This window comes from Chiloscyllium punctatum, chromosome 12 (genome assembly GCF_047496795.1).
Source record: "Chiloscyllium punctatum isolate Juve2018m chromosome 12, sChiPun1.3, whole genome shotgun sequence".
NCBI lineage: Eukaryota > Metazoa > Chordata > Chondrichthyes > Orectolobiformes > Hemiscylliidae > Chiloscyllium > Chiloscyllium punctatum.
Genome location: NC_092750.1, coordinates 31,356,029 through 31,374,784, shown reverse-complemented (window position 1 = coordinate 31,374,784; position 18,756 = coordinate 31,356,029). Strand labels below are relative to the sequence as shown.

General features: G+C 38.7%; 1 protein-coding gene across 5 annotated transcripts in view; it reads left to right on the top strand.

Moving 5' to 3' along the window:
• wnk2 (WNK lysine deficient protein kinase 2) overlaps positions 1-18,756 on the top strand; it is a 174,606-nt gene that overhangs the window by 25,017 nt on the left and 130,833 nt on the right. The gene's annotated exons all lie outside the window — the stretch shown is intronic.

Below are 18,756 nucleotides of genomic sequence, written 5' to 3'. Positions count from 1 at the left end.
TTAAATTGTAATTTGTAGACTAAGTTAAAGTCAAATCTGTAGTTTAAAATTTTGTAGTTGTGACCTTTGAGCAGATTTATTTTTAATGGGTGCATTGAAAGAGCAACCTAATTAAGAACTGGCTGAAACTGGAACACACTGATGGTACAAATTGCTGCTACTGTGTTTTGTTGGTTGAGAAAGTGAATGGCACCACCAAGCTGCTTTCACCTGGTTGGAGTTGAGCTTCTTGACTGTTGGAATAACATGCATCAGGCAAGTGGAGTAATATCCTATTATTTTCCTGACTTGTGCTTCTAGGTGGTGCAGAGGCGATGGGAGTTGGGAGGTGAGTTCCTCACTGCATAATTGTAATGGGGGAGAAGAAAACTGCAAGATGATGGATGGGTAAGAAGGGAAGTAGGGAGAAGCACAGTGGTATTATCAGTTGCTAGAGTATTAACCCTTCAACTCAGCTAATGTTTTAGGCACTGGGGTTCAGACCCTATCATGGCAGATTGTGGGATTTGAATCCAATTTAAAAGAAACAGGAATTAAGAATCTACTATGACGATGAAACCATTATTGATTGTCAGAAAAACCCATCTGCCTGGCTCAATGGAGAGTGCAGGTGGTTGCACCAAGAATGGCACTAAGCATAAAAATGAGTTATCAACCCATGGAGGCTTACCAAAGAGGACAACTTGCATGCCATATATAATAAGCAGCAAGTGATAGAGCTAAATGGTCTCTCAACCAACAGATCGGTCTAAACTATGCAATCATGCTACATCCAGTAATTGGTAGTGGACAATTAAAAAAGTACTCCCTGCATGAGGATGCTCCACAAATATCCCCATCCCTGATTTATGGAAGAGCCCAGCATGTCAGTGTAAAACACAAAGCTGAAGTGTTTGCAGCAATCATCATCTAGAAATGTGGATGATCCATCTCTGCCTCCCCCAATGGTTCCACCAGGGCCACTCAGCTCCTGACCTCATTATAGGTCAAACGTGGACAAAAGAGCCAGACATCAAGGCTGCATTCATCAGTGACCTTCCCTTTAGCTTAAAGTCAGAAGTGGGGATGTTCACTGATTATTGCATAATGTTTCGCAACATTCTTGACTGTTCAGATACTGAAGCAGTCCATGTTGAAATGTACGAATATTGGACAATTTCCAGGCTTGGGCTGACATTGGCAGGTAACATTGCTACACAAATGTCAGGCAATCGCCATTTCCAATATATGACAGTCTAATCACCAAGCCTTAGCATTCACCGATGTTACCATCGCTAGCAATATTCTGGGGACGGTTACCATTGACCAGAAACTTATCTGGACTCACCATGTAAATACTGTGGCTACAAGAGCAGGTCATAAATACTGTGGCAAGTAACTCACTTTCGACTTCCCAAAACCATCTACAGGGCAAATGTCAGAAGTGTGATGGAATACTGTCCACTTGTTTAGATGAATGCAGCTCCAACAGCATTCAAGAAGCTTGGCACCATCAAGGACAAAGCAGTCCGCTTGATTGGCACCACATCTACAAACTCATCCACCCTCCTTCAATAGCTGCAGTGTGTATGATCTACAAAATGCATTGCAAAAATTCACCAAAGATCCTTAGACTGCACCATCCAAACCTCCTCCTTCCAGTTAGAAGAACAAGGGCAGCAGATACATGGAACACCCCTGTCTGCAAGTTCCCCTTTATGTCAGTCAGCATGCTGACGTGGAAAAATATTGCAGTTCTTTCATATCCCTGGCTGCTAATCCTGGAATTCTCATAGTGCTTCTATCTACAGCACATGGACTGCAGCGGTTCAAGAAAACAGCTTATCACTGTCAGAAACTGCAATAAATGCTGGCCAGCCAGCCAACGACACTCATGTCCTGTGCTTGAATGAATAAATTTTAAAAAGAAAGTTGCAAAAGGGAAGGTTTTGGAGGTTGGGAGTGTGAGGGTGGAGATTGCAGTGAGGTGTGCAAGTGCAAAAGGAAGCTGCAAGGTGGGGATGGGGAGGAGCAAAAATGTCAGGAACTCCTGGAAGAGGAGGTGATGGTGACAGGGAGGAGAAATTGAGACTGAAAAGGAGAGAGAGTAATGTGAATTGAAAGGACATGCAGCTACCTGAGTTCCAAGAAAACTTTAATCGCTGAGGTAACGAATTATTTGCAAATGTATGTGGAATTTCTAGGTTTGTGTAAGTTTAGGAGTCTACATCTGGAAAGAGTGGTTTCTATTGTGTTGAGCACTGTAAATTATTAAATTAAATTCTGAGATTGAGATCTGTGCTGCACTAAATAGGATTGCGGTTGACTGATTAAAATGTTCCAGCTTTGTTTTGGTACAACAAAAACCCATTAATTGTGACATCAGCAACCTGTGTTTAGTGTGTTGGCTTCTCATGTGCAGGTACGTATTTTTGATTTTTGAAGGCAAGATTTGTCTCCACTTTTGTCTATTGTCTTGTGACAGTTTAAATGCTGTGGTATCTGGGGTTTTGTGACTCGAGTTGAACATTATTGAGGTTAGTGACGAATTATTCTGATTCCATTTGTATGACAGTCCAAATACACATGTCAACAGAAGTACAAGGGTAATGTTATCATACGACAGCACTTGATGAGTTGATGCAGATGGAAAAGTAGTCCCTGAAAATCAAAACATAGCCCTTGAAATCTTAAGAACCTCCCTCAATAAAGGGAATTTATTTTGAAATGTGGTGTTGCCATTTCTGACTTTTAATCTTTGAACAATTCTTTAGAGGGCACCTCTACCTTGAGAAACTTTCAATGACCCTCAAATGGGGTCCACCCTTCTGCATGATTTGTATGTGGTACCCAGAGGTGGTGATTGGTCATCCTCTTCAAAGTTTCATTGCTGGTATTAGATCCCCAACTTGTATTACTTCCTGGGGTCAGTCACTAGGAATAGAGGGGCGGGGAGTTGTTGCGGGAGTAAAGTGTAAGAATACTATATCAATTTTACACCCCTGGTTTGCTGTAGCTGCAATAACTGTCATTTCAGCAGTCCCTCTCAGTGACCTACTAAAGAACAGGAGCAGCACTTCTGTAGCCATTGTCTCTAATTCCTCTCCTAGTGTCACACTCATGACTTGGACATATACAAGCATTCTTTTATGGTTGCTGGATCAATATTCTGGAATTCACAGCATAAAATTGTTGTGAAAGTGCTCTTATTTTAGGGACTGCAGCGACTCTGGTTGAGACCCACTATCTTCGAATAGCTAGCTATGTGTGGCAACTTTGGTCTTGCCAATGCCAATTCACATCTCAAAAAAAGTAAGATTTAGTTTTTTGAGCATGTGAAAAGCCTGTTAGTATAGGTGAGACTGTTCGTATGTGTGATCCTTATTTGGAAGGATGTAGAAAATGATATAAATTAAATGACTTTTAGAACTGTGGGAAGTGAGAATGTGAATGGACAACAACTAACTAAAACAAGTTATAGAATTAGCTAGAAAATAAGTATTATTCAGGCACAAGATGACTGATGTGCCCAAAGCTATTGAAATGAGACAGCAAAGACTCTGAGCATATTTTTCAAACTCTTGGTAAATATTTAGAATGTAGCAAGGAGTTTAGGAGTGACCGACAAAATGTCCTTTCTCAAGGTGAAAAGTAATAAATTGATTAGCTATATTTGATTTATTAAATTGTGGACAAACATGTAGAATCCATAGTTTGGATAAAATTCTTAAGATTTAGAAATGCACAAGTAGTTGCTGCACATTTTGTGCAGAATTTTAACTGTAAAATATATGTTTGGTATTTGAGTTCTTTTAACGACTAAGTTGGGCAGTTCAAGGGAAGGAAGTAGTAGTTGTCAAGCATGTGAATTTTCACTATAAATATTGCTGTGCCTGTAATTGGAAAAACTATATAAGACAATATTTACAGAATACTTTCTACAGTTTCCAAGATTTATTGTTGAACTGTTGAAATAACTATTGTCATAACAACAAAAGTATTGTTGTAAGTTCTTCGTCTGTGTTGCATTTCGTGCTATATTGGAAACTTTTCCACTTAGAGCTTCTAACACTTGAGTTTCCACTGGGATTAAACTAAAACGTAAACATAGGAAAAATAAGGACAATGTAGAATAGAAAAGCAGCATATTATTTAAATGGAAAGATACTACAGGATGTTGCAGTCCAGAGGGACCTGGGTGTCTGAGTACAAAAATTAATTAGGAAGGCTAATGGAAAGATGACCTTTACTGCAATGGGGATGCAGGATAAAAGTAGGAAGGATGTCTTGCTTTATCTCAACAGTGATATCCACACTGTGCAGTGTGCAGTTATGCTGTCCAGTTGAAGAGATTGTCCCTCTAACGAATAAAGAGGGCTCCGGTTGAGTCGATTTATCATTTTAGCGTTTGGAAGAATGAGAGGTGATCTGATTGAAGCATATAACATTTTGAGAGGACCTCACAGGATAGATGCGATGACATTTCTCTCAACTACTGCAGGGTCTCCTGTATAAGATAGTGATCAGGAATTTCTTTCCAAGGATTATCTTTGGAAATCTCTATCCTAGAGAGAGATGGAGACTAGATCATTCAATTTATTCAAGGCTGAGATAGATTTGTGATCTACAAAGCACTTCAGGGGAGCAACTAGGGAAACGGAGACAAGACTATAATCAGATGAACCATGATCTTAATGACTGATGAAGCAATTTCAAGAGACTAAATGGAATATACCTGTCGGATTATATGAAGTTTAGACTACTGTGTTGCAAAGAGTGAATATGTTTTATTTTAACTTACTCCAATACCTTGTTCACTAATTTGGTTACACTGCAGTATGGAACTTTGAAGAAAGATGGGTTTGATACATTTGAGATTAGTTTTCACCAGCTGCCTTTGAATTGAAAATAAAACCACCTAGCAGCAATTTTTGAGTTGGTTTTAAGTAGCTAATTTTTACAGAAGTAGAGAGAGTGGGGCACTCAGACTTTCAAAATCCTGCAAACTAGCCTTCCCCTTTAGCCCCCCCACCTTGTCACTCTCCCTCGTCCCCACCCCTTTTGCTTCCATCTCTGTCTCCCTTTCTTTATTCTGCATCTTTTGCTGTCTGTGTGTGTCTGTCTCCATGTTGCTCACGCTCTGTCTCTATATGTTTCTTGCACAGTCTTTGTTTGCTGTCTCTTGGTGTTTCTGTCGGTCTGTCTCTATTTCTGTCGTTCTTCTTCTCCTCCTCTTTTTCCCCCCCCCCCACACACACACACACACACACACACTCCCAACTCCCTTTGGTCTCTTGTTTTTCTCTCTATAAAAGAAAATCTGCAAAAAGACTGAGAACTTTTGATTTGAACAACACTCCTAGGTCCAGTTGACCATGTACTGATTTGAGGAACATTGTGGTCAACACTAATGTGATGTAATCATCGACAGCTATGAGGACTGAAAAAGTTGCCTCATTTCTGTACTTTTGGTTTGGACTCTTAACTCACAGAATTTGTTTCGTTTTGCCTATATCCACGATATTTCTGCAAAACTGCTGTCTTGTCAGTCCTATTGTGAAATTGTGCTGTAAAATAATAACTAATACGTTTAGTCACATGTTGGAGGATAGTTTGTTATAAATAAATTGTTCTCTTCATTGATGAAACCTGGTGAAAAGTTTTTTTAAATCTGAGTAGTCACAGTCAGGCATATTAACCATCCTGGTCATTATATTTTTGCATTTATGATGACTTGTGGAATAGTGCAGTAAGATTCCAGTACACTGTATATAATTAGTGTCATAATACCATTCATATTTCTTATACTTTTATATACAAACCCTGTTCTAGATTATGCAGATATAAATTGTGAACTCCATTCCTTTCCCAGATGTAGCTGTCATGTACTTGACAGTACCATTGAAATCAGAAAATTTGCTACGTGAGACTGAGTAGGGCCAAGTTAAAATCCTTTTCCTTTCTTGTTATTGTTCCATCAGTTCTACCATTGTAGCTAATAATGTATTCTGCTGAAATCGGAATAAAGCTGAAATGAACTTGCTTTCAAACCAAGCAAGTAGTTTAATATAATTTTTGCCTTCTGTAATAGGATACATTTTCATGGTAAATATTTTAGTGAAATTTCCTATAGTTGCAAAATCAAGTGCATAAAATGTTGGAATTTTTATGGATTCTTTTATTTTCTTATCCTAAAATAACTTTAGGTTATTGTAAAGAAATGCACCTTCAATTTTTCCTTTGCAGTTTTTAAAAAATTCACTTGTGGGATGTGGGTGTTGCTGGCTGGACCTGTCCCAAGTTGCCCTTGAGAAGTCGCCTTGAAATGCTGCAGTCCATGTATTGTATATAGGCTCACAATACCATTAGGGAGGGAGTTCCAGGGTTTGGATCCAGTGACATTGAAAGATTGGCAATATAGTTCCATGTCAGGATAGTGAGTGGCTTGGAGGGGAGTTTGCAGGTTATTGTTACCATGTATCTGCTGCCCTTGTCTTTCTGAGAATGCATTACATGCTGTCTAAGGATCTTTAAATTTCTGTAATGCAACTTCTTGATGGTACATTCTTTCGCGACTGAGCTTTAGTGTTGGAGAGGGTGGATGCTTACAAATGCAGTACCAACAAAGCAGGTTGTTTTGTTCAGGATGATGTCAAGTGTCTTGAATGTTGCTGAAAGTGCAGTCATTCATCCTGCTTTTTGAATACTCAACATAACTGGGCAATTTTCCACATTGATTGGGTGGATGTCAGTGTTGTGACTCTACAGTCACAACTTAGCTCAGGGTTTGCTAAGTTCTGGAGCACAAGTCATCAGTTCTATTTCCAAAATGTTATCAGGGCCATTGCCTTTGCAGTACCCTGTGCCTCCAACTGTTATCATGTGGAGTAAATTTAGTTGGCTGAAGGCTGACATAGTGGGGATTTCTGGCAGAGGCCGAGTTGGATCATTCACTTCGCACTTCTAGCTTTAGACTGTTCCCTTTTCTTTTGCAATGAGATGCTGTGCTCCCCCATCATTGAGGATGGGGATATTTGTGGAACTTCATCCTCCAGTGAATTGTTTAATTGTCCATTACAGTCAATTACTGGATGTGGCAGGATAGCAGAGCTTAGATCTGAGCTGTTGGCTGTCTATCACTTGTTGCTTATGCTATTTGGCTCCAAGTAGTCTTGTGCCGTTTCTTCACCTCATTTAACACCTCATTTTTAATATGCTTGGAGTTGCTTCTGGCATACCCTCCTGCATTCTTCATTGAGCCAGGGCTAATTGCCTGGCTTGATGATAATGGCAGAATGAGATATGCTAAGCCATTTGCCAATTGTGTTTGTATAATTCTGTTGCTGATTGCCGCAGTACCTCATGATACCTCGTCTTGAGTTGCCAGATGTCTTTGAAGTCTGTCTCATTTACCACATTCGCAGAAGCACCACACTTTCATCTCTACAAGGAGTATGTGGAATCACTTCTACCAACACTGTCATGGACAGGTGCATCTGTTAGGTGGTTTCCTGAAGATAAGCTCAGGTATGATTTTCCCTCTTGTTAGTTCCCTCACCACCTGTCCTTTAGGACTCGACCAGTTCGGTCAGTACAGCTGCTGTCAAGCCACTGTTGGTGGCGGACATTGAAGTCCTTCATTCTGTCCATTTGTCACCCTTGCTACTCTGTCCACATGGTGCTCATCACTTACTGATTTATCCACTGAGGTGTATCATGGTAATTGACAGGTTGGTCTTTGGCCATGTTTGACCTAATGCCGTGGGAATCCGTGGTGTCTGGAATCAATGTTGAGGACTCCAAGGGCAACTCCCTCCTGATTGTATGATCTGTGCTTATCTCTGGATGTGTCTGAGCTCATTCCATGACGTCTCGGGAGCCGGATGATTATGCTGGATATGACTCTGGCCAATGAGGGTGAATTGGGGTAAGGGTTTTGTTTTTGGAGGGGTGGGAGGGCATCTAAATGCCCTTGATTCCTTGCCCTGTCAAATACGCCTTTACTGTCAAGAGCAGTTATTGTTACCCACCCCTCTGGAATTCACCTCTTTTGTCCATATTTTGTTCAAAGCTGTAATGCAGTCAGGAGCTGATTGATACTGGTGGACCCCATGTGAGTAGGTTAATGTGGAGCTAATGTTGCCTAATGGCACTATTGACAACTGCTTCCCTCACTTTGCTGATGTTCAAGAGTTGATAGTAGGGTGATAATTGGCCAGATTAGGTTGGTCTTGCTTTCTTTTATCCTACACATTTGGTCAAATCTGTTTTATAGCTGTGTTGTAACATTTTGGCTTGTAGTATAGTACAGATACATTTTATTTGGAAGAAAGATAAGTGACAGATGTGAGTTGATAGATTAAGGAGCGATATAAGAACTCAAACACATAGGTGTTTGTTTATAATTTTTAGAAGGGGGCAGGAAAGATTTTATAAGGCAATTTGAGGGATATAATAAAAACATTTTTCCTTAACCTTAACTTGGAGTGTTGTGTCTAATTCTGGGTAATGATCTTCAGGAAATACCTGCAGGCTATGGAGAGGTTACCTGAGATTTAATTGAATAATTCAAGAGATGAAGGATTGTAGTAACATGGATAGAATGCAGAAGTTGACTTGTGTTCCCTTTAGAACTGACAAAGCTGTAGAGAATTAATGGAGGCCTTTTTAAAATCATAAATGACATTATATGCAGCACTGTTTCCGGTGACTACATGTTTGATAGCCAGAGGGCACAGGATTTGGGTGATTGGTGGAACAACCAGAGGTGACAGGATGAAATAGCACAAAAGAGATTATGTGCTTGGGTGTTTGGAGTAGGTATTTCCTAGTCAACCTATTCAGGTTTATCATTATATGCAGTAGGGCTTGAACTGCACTCTGACTCAGCAGTAGGGGCATTACCATTGTGCCACAAAAGCCCTGGAATTTGAAATACGCTGTGTATGTGTCACCAGTCTATCAAACTCTATCTTAAATTCAGTGATCCAGCCTGTACTGTGTTCTAAGGAAGAGAATTTCATCAATGACTCAGAGAGAAAATATTTCTCCTTATTTGCAATTTTAAAAAGGAAACTACTTAGTGTGTTCCTCAGTTCTAGTCTTCCCTTCATGAGGAATCGACCTCCCTGCATATATCCTGTCAAGTCTCCTCAAGATGTTCGATAATTCAAAAAGATACTGTCTCATTCTTCTTAATTCCAATGAGAATAAGCCCAACCTATTTATCCTGTCATAAATCCTTAATCTTGTAAATGAGTTGTAAATTTTCTCATAGCATAGTTCATGATTTGAGGATTATGGAAATGCAAATTCGTCCTCTGTTTTAAAAGTACAATCATCAGGGAGATTAATCCTTCTTTGAGGCATTTATCAATGTTACCTTCATCTAAATTAAATAGAAACTACATTAGACCAAAGAGATGATGTGTGCCCTCATTCACTCAGTAGAAAGAAGTTAATTTAAAAATAAAAAGTCTGCTGACTATTGATCTTTGTTCAAGAATTACTGGAATGTCGTGAATTTAGAAAGGTTGCACTCCACCTACAGTGTGATGAAATATGCTACTGATGTTAACATATTAAAAACATTCATTTTACTTGCAAATTTCCAAATCAGAAAAGGTGCATTATTTAGAAAATGGCAACCATATTGAGAATTATATTTACCTGTGACACACATCTTTTCTTAATGTGTAATTGATGCAAGCAAATACTGCCTCAAGTGCAATGTATTGTTTCAAAAAGCTACATTGAGCAGTATTTAAGTGTCTAGATGTTTAAGCTGAAGACTGATGCAGCATAGCATCAAAAACATTTTCATAATTAAACATAACGTTTTTTAGTAGAATTCAATATTGCATTTATTTTACCAGGATGTTAATTTTAAAAATAATTTTGACTGCATTGTCTGGCAAGATATGAATTTCTCATTAAATTCCAAGTTGAACTAAAAACTTTTGACACCTTGCTTCAAATCTTTCTGTGCCAGAAAGGAAGACCTGGCAATTTTATGGTAATTTTCTTGACCGCTGCACGTTTAAGTGCAGGGAGGGATGCTAGAACCGTAAATCATAAGGTATCCCTGATCAGGATCTTTGAATTCCTTTGCTTATCATATGAATACTATTAGATGCCAGGATCTAGCAATCATATCAATTACTTAATATCTATAAATCAGCATCATATTAATAAAAATGAGTTAAATTAAAGACATGGAAATTTTTTATTGAGAAATATTTAATAAAGAAATCTCTTTTTAAAATTGAAAAGGATAAGAAAGTCATAAAAGAAATCTTCATATATAATAGTTATAAAACACCAGAAACAAATTGATTTGATAAAAACTCAACTCCATAAAGGAATCTTCCCCAAAGAATTAAGGTGAAACATTAAAATGATTGCATCATGTCCTATTAAATGAAAATGGGAGGGACTTGGATGTCATGTTTTAAAAGCAGAAAGGATCAGAACTTCATCAAAGTAAGACCCACTGAAAATTTCATAAGTATCAGAAACCATCAGATAATACTACTTTAAAAGGTATGTTTATCCCGACTGGGAGAAGTATCTGATTCCCTCTGGTTTTAAGGTAAAAGTTGATTTTAAATATTGGTTGGTATCTTAGATACTCCTTGGTACTCCTGTATAATCTGAAAGTCTGTATATCAACTGGATTCTTTGGGTTTGGTATTATTTCCTTTGATAGTTTTTGACTTTGCGATTTACCAATTCATTTCAATTATATGGTTTGTTATTTTAACAAAATGTAAAATTTGTAAATCGTCTCATTTCAGTTTTTGTGTTACAACTGACACGTACTACATACACACAATTAAGGAGTAGGAAACAGTATTTCTAAAGAATGTAATCCTAAATCCTTAGTGTCTGGGAGATTTATGTCACAAATAAGACTCTTGAAAATAGTCTGCTTGGAAGAAGGTAACATTCTGTGGGAGTTGCTTTCCCCTTTGGGCTGGTTATATTATTCACTATTGAACCAAAACTAAGTATTTGTGTGATTGATTAACTGCAACTTGGAAAACTGAAGTTGATAGTGAAATGCTCCAGACGATTGTTCCTTAGCTCTTCATTGTAAAAATAGCATTATATCTTTTCCATCTTCCAAAGCAAGGCCTTAGATCTCTGTTTAATATTTCATCTGACAGGTGGTATTGTTTCTCTCTCTCTGTTTGCTAAACACAAACTAAACCAGCTCACACCAGAACTCATTAACCCAATGTGGTGCCTGTTTCTTTGCAAATGTATTACAATATTGCTCATCAAGCAGGTTCACCATGAAGGTTTAATCACTATTGTTACAAGAAAGAAAAACTATACTCTGACACATGACATGCTGTAATCTAGACTTCAGTGGTTGCTGTTCGATTATTCTGATTATTCGGTCATTAGTATATTCCCTCTACATGTGAGGTCACAACATCACCCTTTTACCAACATAGTCATAAGAACTAAATAGTTAAAAGCAGGAGTAGACAAATCAGCCCCTCAAGTCCTTCAATGATTTAACACAATCATAGCTGACCTCATCTTGGCCTCAACTCCACTTTGCTTCCAAACCCCAAATCTTTTAAGCTGTAACTAATTTTAAAAATCTCTTCGCTCCTAAACTTTATTCACCTGGAATTCCACAGGCCCTTTGAGAGAAGAAATTCCTCCTCAATGCAGGATGAAAGTTTTTTTTTCATTTATTTGTATAAGGTGGGTTTCCCTAGCTGGGCAGCAGGTATTGCCTGTCTCTAGTTGTTCTAGAGAAGGTGTTGGTGAGCTGCTGTGCTCCATGTGCTGTAAGTAGATCCACAATGTCATTAAGGAGGGATTGTGAAGACCCAGCAACAGTTAAAGAATGGTGATATATTTCTAAGTCTGGATGGTGAGTGGCTTGGAGGGGATCTTCCAGGTGGTAGTGTTCTCATGTATCTACTGCCCTTGCCCTTCGAGATGGCAGTGGTCTTGGCTTCGATGTTGTACTTAAATATGAGCAGTATATGAAACAAGGTACAAGAGCTTGTGCAGATTAGAATTGGTGGGTGAGATCTTGTGGGCATCACAGAGACATGGCTGCAAGTGAATCAGGGCTAGGAATTAAATATCTAGTCAAAAGAACAGGCAGATGGATACAGATGGCAGGCTTGCCTTGTTAGTAAGAAATAAAATTAAATCTACAGCAAGAAGTGATGTAGGGTCGGAAGGTGTAGAATCTGTCTGTGGGTAGATTGAGGAATTGTACCTGATGGGACTGATGTAGAGGCCTCCTAGCAGTAGCCAGGATTCGGGATAGAAAATAAATCAGGAGATGTTAAAGGCATGTAAGAAAGGCACTATCCAATCATGGGAGACCTCAAGTGGACTGGGAAAGTCAGGTTGGTGGCAGATCCCAAGAAAAGGAATTTATGGAATGTTTGAGATTATATATTAGATCACCTTGTGGTGCAGCCCAACAGACAACAGGCAATTCTGGAATTACTGACATAAAGTGAAGCAGGCTTAATTAGGGAGCTTAAAGTAAAGGATACCCGAAGGAGTAGTGTCCGTAATGTGAGAAAATTCACCCTGCAGATCGAGAGGGAGAAGTTTGATTTGGATGTAACGGTAAAGATAGCTACAAAGACATAAGAAATGAGCTAGACAGAGTTGATTGAAAGCAAAGCCTAGAGGGAAGAGGGTGGAGCAGCAGTGGTAGGAATTTCTGGGGGTAATTCAGGAGGCACAGCAGAAATTCCTCCTAAGAAAGAAGAAACACACTCAGAGTATGAGGCAACCCTGATAAACATGGGAAGTCAGTGACAACATAAAAGCAAAAGAAAACACATACAATGTGGGAAGCCAGAGGATTGGGAAGTTTTTTAAAAAGAGACAAATGTTGGAGAAATCAGAGTTGATAAAGCGGGGTGCTGGTAAAGGCACAGCAAGTCAGGCAGCATCCGAGGAGCAAGAGAGTTGACATTTTGGTTAAGACCCTTCAATGCTTTAAGTTGGCAGAAGATGAAAATATAGTGGTAAGGTTGCTAGTAACATAGAAGAAGATTATGAGATTGCTTTAGATATATAAAAGTCAAGAATAAGCATGAGTGGACATTGGAACACTGGAAAATGAGTCTGGAGAAATCAATGAGAAACAAAGAAGAGGTGGAGGAACTGAGAAGTCTTCATGGTGAAAGGTACCAGAACTTTGAGAGTCAGGTGCAAAGGTGATTGTAGTGGCCATCACTGAAGAGAAGATGCTGTTGAAGCTGAAAAGTCTGAAAGTGGGTAAGTCACTCATCCAGATGGGCTACACCATCTGGATAGGTGAGGAGATATTGGAGGCATTGGGAGTGATTTTTTTAATCAGGAATTGCTGGAGATTGGGAGGGTCCCAGAGGATTGGAAAATGAGTAATGTAATACCTCTGCTTAAGAAAGGAGGGGGCAGGAGGTGGGAAATTATAGACCAGTTAGTCTGACTTCAGTCATTGGTAGAATATGATTTAGGATGAGATTGTGGAATATTTGGAAGTGCACTGTAAAATAGGGCTGAATTAGCATGGTTGTGTCAAGGGAAGATCATGCCTGACAAACCTGTTAGAATTCTTTGAGGAGGTAATGAGCAATTTAGACAAGAGAGCCTGTACTATTTGAGTTTCTAGAAGGCTTTTGACAAGGTGTGTCACAGGAGGCTGCTAAATAAATGAGCCCATGATATTAAGCGCAAGATACTGGCATGGGTAGAGGATTGATTGACTGGCAAAAGCCAGAGATTGGGCATAAAGTTGTTTTTTCAGGATGGCAGTGACTAGTGGAACTCTTCAGGGCAGCTATTCATGTTATCCATTAATGATCTGAGCAGAAGAACTGAGGTCATTTTTGCTAAGTTTGCAGATGATACACAGGCAAGGGGCAGGTAGTGGAGAGATTGCAGAAGGACTTGGTCAGTGAGCAAACGAGTGGCAGTTGGAATGCAAATGTGGGAAAGTTAGAGTTTATGCACTTTATTGGAAAGAATAGAGCCATAGACTGTTTTCTGTATGGGGAAAGACTTTGGAAATCTGAAGCACAAAGTGAATTAGGAATCCTGGTTCTGGATCCTCTTAAGGATAACATGCAGTTGGCAGTTAGGAAGGTAAATGCAATGTTAGCATTCGTTTCGAGAAGACTAGAATGCAAGAATAAAGATGTTCTGCTGAGGCTGTGTAAGACATTTGGAATATTGTGAATAGTTTTGGGACCTGTATCTAAGGAATCATGCGCTGGCCATTGAGGGGATTCAGAAGAAGTTTACAAGAATGATTTTGGGGAGAAATGATTTGTCATATGAGGAGCAATTGAAACCTCTAGTTCTGTACTTAGAGTTTAGAAGGATGAGAGAGGGGCATCTGATTGAAACTTATAGGATACTCAGAGGCCTGGATAGAGTAGGCATGGAGAAGCTGCTTCCATTAGGAGGAGAGACCAGGAACTGAAGGCACAGCCTCAGTGAAGCGATGACCCTTTAGAATTGAGATGAGGAATTTCTTCAGTCAGAGGATGGTGAATCTGTGGAACTCATCACTGCAAGAAGGTTGTGGCAGCCGTGCAGCTTAGAGGGAATGTAGTAGACAGATGCAATGCTGCGAACCTGACAATCCTAAATTGATTGTCGGCATAATTCTTTGAACATTCGGCATGTTATAATAAATTTTATCCAATCATAGAATCGCATTTAATGTTGAACACTTGACTTTTGCAAAGGTGGGCTGTTTGAGTACAGTCAGTAGTACCTTGCTATGAACAGCTAAAGGGGTATGCTGTTTGATCTGAAATGTGAGGTATTTATACCTAGTGTCACACCAGCACTGGCATTCATAAACAACGTTATTAATTTTTGTGATAAGATGTCTTTTTAGGTTGATGGTGCATGCTATTAATGGCCCATACCACTTGTATTGCTATTACATAGTAGTTGTTTATTTACTATGAAAGCTTGGTATTAAAATAGTTCACATCAAAGTCGTCTGTGAGATAATTATTACCCTGAAAATTGTTTTCAATGTATATTTCGCAAATGCGTGAATGGGCTTAAGATCGTTACTTTTGGTTCTGAAAATTGCTCGGATTACAATTGATTACTGTGAAGGGTAAGTTATCTCAAACATTTGAGAAATAGATAAACCCAGCTGTTTAACATTGCTACTTTCAATGTGCAGGCAACCCTTGCATAATTCAGCATTTCATCTCTGATTCTTTCTGTGGTCTTCAAGCTCAACTCACTGCCATCATGTCTATGAGAAACAGCCACGCCTTGCCATATTTTGGTCCTATTTTTATCTAACATGAACTTACCAATTTTGCATCAGGACTGACAAAACAATTTTTTTGGAAGATATATTACTAAATTGCATAATGAATTGATTCATCATAAAGGTTCAGCAATTATTGTTGAGACAAAAATAGCTACAATTCCCTCTCACTGCTTGCTACAAGCTGGACTATTGGTCATAAGATCCTCATCCTTGTTACTTGTTTATTAAGATGTTTCCTCTTGAGGTGACATAAAGGCAGACACTCTGACAGTGCAGTGTCTCTCAGTACTACACTTGAATGTCAGCCCTAATTGTTGTGCTGATATCCTGGATTGGGGCTTGAATATGTAAAAGCTTTAAACATTACATTTAAATTACTATCTTAGAAACTCGAAATATCAACACTTACCCCTGAAGTATTCACGTCATGTTTCAACAAATGATAATTTAGGGCATTGAAGATTTTCTGAGAAACAACAAATGCTTAAACTGGAAATAGCCTGTGGTTATAACCAATATGAAAGTAACATAACTGCCACCACCTTTTATTTTTTTAAAACACTTTGCAGTTGTAGTTTCTAAGTTGGTTCCTTGTGTGAACAACAGCATCGCTTAAATATGTGACCTAATCTACACAGTACACTGGCAAGTTGACAGTGCTAACAATAAAGACTTACTCATGCAGTTGAGCTTTTGAGAATATTTCCTCTTATAAAATGGATATGTTAAAGCAAAAACGGATTTCTGAAGTATCACAAAACATCAGTTCTGAAGGTGGAGTCACCTTTAACTCTGCTTTCTTCCCACATGCTGCCAGACTACCCGTGTTTCATCAGTAATTTCTGTTTTTGTTTCAGAGCTCCACTGCAGGTCTTTGTTTTATTTTTATGTAATTATAATGTTTATATATTGGCAACTTACAAATATTCACATAGTAATTTATAATTGCAAAAGGTGACAGGATGTATGCCTATCTGCAACATTGTTCACAGATTTTGTTTCTGTCATGCCGTTTCAATTATCTTTAGTAACACTTCAGTGACTGACTTTGGTCATGTCTCCTTTATGATTGTTAAATAGTACTAATACCTATTATTCAGTCCTGGTACCACAGAAGCTGTCCAGGTATACCCATCTGCCTTTTTGACAAACACCGCGAAAAGATACACCATTTTATGTGTTTAATTGTGAACAAAACTGCAGGAGATTAGCCATTTTATGCCAGTTTATGCTGGCCTTACAAGATGCAAGACTATAGAGCTTGTTTTTTGGCCTATCAGTGTAGGAACTGCATGCTGACACATTAAGATAGCATGATTATTTAAAATTTAGAGTCCTGGTTGTAAAACTTGAATATTAGCATCTTTTTTGCTTCTGAGTTAGAAGATTATGTACATCAGCTGGGTTGGCAGTTCAGTGTGTTGCATTACCGAGGAGTTGAGTGTGGTGCTGGAAAAGCACAGCAGGTCAGGCAGCATCCAAGAAGCAGGAGAATCAATGTTTCAGGCAAAAGCCCTTCGTGAGGAATGATTCGTTCCTGATCCTACCTCATTCCTTATGCCTGGAAGGTCACTTCTCCTGCTCCTCGGATGCTACCTGACCTATTCTGCTTTTCCAGCGCCCCACTTTCGGCTCTGATCTCCAGCATCTGCAGTCCTCGCTTTCTCCTGCATTACTGAGTAAGTTTCAACAGCCTCCTAAGCACCTTAGTCGACAATGGGATGCTGACATATTGACATTTCTCTCAACATTGTTTATTTTAATATCTGACGCTTAGAATATATATTGTCACTCTTTTGACCATCATGTCTTCAGACATCCATTTAAAAGATTATCAGAATTTTCTGAGTCTGTAATCATTTGTTTTAACAAAAGTTTGCAACCATTTTAGCATTAAATGCTGCCTTTTAAAATATGTAAGTGTGTGAGTCTCGTGTCTATTCTTTTAACTATTGTACAGCGTTCATTAATGTGGTTAACTCTTAACTGGGATAGGCAAAAAATGTTCAGTGATGTCCACATCTTGTGAATGTGAAAAAAGGAAAATCCTAAGAGTACAAGAAAGCAAGGAAGTAACCCGGAAAGTGTCCTACTGAGTGGTAGGAAAACCAAATTACGTGCTGTTGAAAAGCTGAAAAAGAAATAACAATTTCTCCAGTCTCCAGGAACTATATAATTATATGTTATGGAGACTGTGTTTGATTTGAGATATTGTACTAAAATAAATAGTTACTGTAGGATGCCTACAGCTTGTGTTACTGTAGGATATCTTCAGCTTGTGCTGACACTCTTATTTAAGGTCTGACATTAATGAACAAATTGTATAATCACAAATTCATGAAGTCTAACAAATCCATGTTATAAAATCAATTATGTAAAAGTTGGTCAACTATTTCAATAAAAAGCTGTCGAAATATTTTAAATTTAATGTTGGACTCTGAAAACCAGAGCACTGAAAAAATAACTTTGGTGGCTTGGAAGTCTTCTCAGCACAGAAGGCAAAGTTTGATTCCTCAAAATGGGAGACATTGAAAAAAGGATGAAAAAGCATGACTGAAGACTGGAGATTCCTCACACTGACGGCCAACTCAATTTGTGGTAGCTGAACATTCTGTTGGATACATTACAAAGCTGCAGGAAAATATGAAGCAATTTCTTCCCAATGTTAATTAAAATTTTAAGAACTAGCAAACTTTGAAAAGTTTGTGTTTTCATCAGTTCTGGAATTTATTAGAAATTCTACTCAAAGATTTGCAGTGCTTGAAATGTACTTTTTTAACGTATGTGACCTGATGGTACTGAAAGTGGCATTTAGAAGTTAAACTTTAATAAATTCACCTTTTGATAACTGGGGCAAATAACTATAGGTATTGATTATGGAATTAGTACTCTATAAAATTGTATGTTAAGATAATTGTTTTCTCTGGCTGCACAATCGCATTAAATATGGTTGGTTAAAAGTCACAGTTTCTAGATTGTGGTTTGTTTAGAATATTAAATATGCATTTACTGTAAAGCTTTAATGTTGATGTAGAATGGTTTTCATGTCTTGCTGACCATAACATGTCAATCCATGTATATAACTCCTGTCTAGAAAATGAAATTTTAATTTCAACTAGTGGATGGCTTGGTGGCACAGTAGTTAGCACTGCTGCCTCACAGCGTCAGAGACCCGGGTTCAACTCCCGCCTCAAGTGACTGACTGTGTGGAGTTTGCACATTCTCCCCATGTCTGCGTGGGTTTCCTCCGGGTGGTCCGGTTTCCTCCCACAGTCCAAAAATGTGCAGGTTGGGTGAATTGGCCATGCTAAATTGCCCGTAGTGTTAGGTGAAGGGGTCTGGGTGGGTTGGTGTGGACTTGTTGGGCTGAAGGGCCTGTTTCCACACTGTAAGTAATCTAATAATGTGAGCGAACCTGTACTGCAGCAACTGTTTTTCAGACTGGAAGCTGCAGTGTGAATGCAGTGAGAACCAGAGATAAAATTGTTCCATTAAAA